The sequence below is a fragment of the Mus musculus genome, chromosome 18 (assembly GCF_000001635.26).
Source record: "Mus musculus strain C57BL/6J chromosome 18, GRCm38.p6 C57BL/6J".
Taxonomy (NCBI): domain Eukaryota; kingdom Metazoa; phylum Chordata; class Mammalia; order Rodentia; family Muridae; genus Mus; species Mus musculus.
Genome location: NC_000084.6, coordinates 32499018 through 32501837, shown reverse-complemented (window position 1 = coordinate 32501837; position 2820 = coordinate 32499018). Strand labels below are relative to the sequence as shown.

The 2820-nt window shown below is 43.2% G+C and overlaps 1 pseudogene; it reads left to right on the top strand.

Moving 5' to 3' along the window:
• Positions 1-1405: 1405 nt before the first annotated feature.
• Gm20136 lies at positions 1406-2353 on the top strand (annotated as a pseudogene).
• The last annotated feature ends 467 nt before the right edge of the window (positions 2354-2820 follow it).

Genomic DNA, 2820 nt, shown 5'->3' with positions numbered 1-2820 from the left:
CCATGACATTTAGGGTGTGTCTCCCCATCTCAGTTAACCCAAACTACTAACTCTCTCATAGACAAGCCTAGAGATCTACCTCCAAGATGTTTCTAGATCCTGTCAAGTTGGTCATCAGTGTTAACTGGCATATGGAGACCAGGCCCAGGCCAAGGAGGCATGCTGATTTTAATGGAGTCCCGTTCCCTTAGAGGACATGCTTAATTGTCATCACCAAACTATCCCTTCAAGATCTCTCCAAAGAAACCAAGACCACTTCCCTATGTGTATGTGCAACTGGATAACAGGAACTAGGCACCCAGAAACTTTTGACGTAGGCTCTGATCCCAGGAGGCACCAAATCTCACTGTGTCTCTCTAATCAGAGTGGGGCTTCTAGAGGAAGGTAGCATGCTCAATCTTAAGGGGATCTTGTCAGTCCCCAGATCTATTATGCTGCTCCAGTATGGTATATAATCTTGGTTGTCAATTTAGCTTCATCTGGAATGATCTAAAACTCAAGAATCTGGTCTTGTGGGGTCTTGTAGGGGATTCTCTTAGATTGTTTGAAGCAGGAAAACCCACACTAAATTTGGGCTATAACTTCTGAAGACAGCCTACATGAAAAGATACAGAAGAAGGAAGCTTTGCTCTTTTGCCTTCTTTCCCTCACTCTCACTGGTTCATCTCTGCTGGTGGTGCAGCCATATTAATTCCAACTCCTTCAGGATTCCAGTGAAGACCAGCAGATCTCCAGGAACCCTCCTAGATTTCAGCACCAGATGGAACTAAACAACTACTGGATTCCTGGCCTTTGTGGGACCACCTGGACCACATCCTATAAGCCACTCTGATAAATTAGCTTACCGGCCTTCCCTTTTGAAGAGTGGCCTCAATGTACCCTAGACCCCATTAATTCTATCAGTTCTGTTCTTTTATATAACACTGATTAAAAGGTATAGAAGGTATAGAAGACATGATTAGATACCTATTTGGCAAATAGCAAAGCACTCATCAGCTTTCTGACAGACAAGTGAGGACAAGTGTGTATCAAGGTCAAGAGGAAGCCAGTGACTGTTTTAACCTTTAAAAAAAAATCACCCAACATCATTTTCTCACTCCTTGAGTGGAAATTTTGGAGGACCCAGGGCTGATGAGTCCCACCACAACCCCATTAAGTGTATTCACCTTATACATGCAAGATGATAGATCTAGGAGAATGAACATGGATTATGGCCAACCTAACCAGGCAGTGTCTTCAACCATAGCTTCTGTGTCAGACATATTTCCACTGCTATATAATGACCAAACAGTGAATACTTACCCCTCCCCATCTTTACCCATGAGCAATGGCCACCAGAAGAAGTTTGTTTCTAGCTATCAAAGCTAGCAATATTGCCTTTGTCTTCTCCCAAGCTTGCCTGAAAATGTCATACTTCGACCAGGAGACTTACAAGAAGAACGAATTGAGGAAGACTTGGATAAAGAAAGAGTGTGGTTTTAACATTGGTCCCATTTACTGAGGAGCCAACCATAGAATATCCTACAGAATCAAATGTTTCTTCAACCATAGATCACAAACCACCAGCTAGTTCTCTGATGAGGTATGATCCTAAACACCCAACAAGGACCATACCAAGCACCTCTCTTCTGCCCATCCTGCCTCCTTTTTTTTTTTTTTTTTTTCCGCGACAGGGCATCCTGCCTCCTATTAATGACATGTCCCGGAACACTCTTCAGGAGTGGTATCATTATCATGACTTGAGTACTGATGGCAAGAAAGTTGAAGTTTATTTGAGACTTTGGAGACATTCGTGTTCTAAACAAGAATATTATATTCCCAACACATCTCATGAGGCCAGAATGAAGCTGGGTCCCAAGAAACCCCAAGATAGTCTTCAGAGGAATGGGCCTCCAAGCAGCTGCCAAAGTCAGAAGCAGAAGAGTGGTATACTGGAAAATCTAGATTCACCTCAGGCAGGGGGCCGCATTTGCAGCCTAGGGAAGAATTGCATTGAGAGCTGCCCAGCCAGTGTCTGTGAATCACTGTCCTCTTCCCTCTAATGTAAAGGCCTTTCTGCCACAAACTATTGGATTTGGATGGTGTGTGGTCCATGGCAGGCAGCACCCTGCAGATAGGAAAGGCTGGGTTCACATGCAATTTCATGCTGGTCAGACCTGGGCTCCAGACACTCCCCAAAGCATGAATTTTCTCTTCCTATTACCAGCCTGGGTTATCCCAGAACCAGAAGCGGAAGATAATTTGCTATGTCCTGAATGCGTTCACAGCAGCAAGAAGATCGTGAGAAACTTTAAAATTCAAGAGCCATACAAAGAAAAATGCCCTACATCCAAATATGCTGGATTTACTCTGATCTGAAGGGAATGGAAGAAAAACATTCTGTGATCCCTATAATGGCAAAAAAAAAAAAGAAGGAGGAGAAGGAGAAGGAGGAGAAGGAGGAGAAGGAGGAGAAGGAGGAGAAGAAGAAGAAGAAGAAGAAGAAGAAGAAGAAGAAGAAGAAGAAGAAGAAGAAGAAGAAGAAGAAGAAGAAGAAGAAGAAGAAAAGGAAGGAAGGGAGGGAGGAAGGAAGGAAGGAAGGAAGGAAGGAAGAAAGAAAGAAAGAAAGAAAGAAAGAAAGAAAGAAAGAAAGAAAGAAAGAAAGAAAGAAAGAAAGAAAGAAAAACTGGACATCAGTCTTCAGAAGCCCCTCCTCCTGTTTTCCAGCAGAGTGGAGAGTCTGCAGACAAACAAGCATCCATTGTTCTAATAACACCCTGCTGAAGCTTTATTTTAAAAGGCCAGCAATATACTTTATGTCCTTCCTGAAAGCAAACCAGC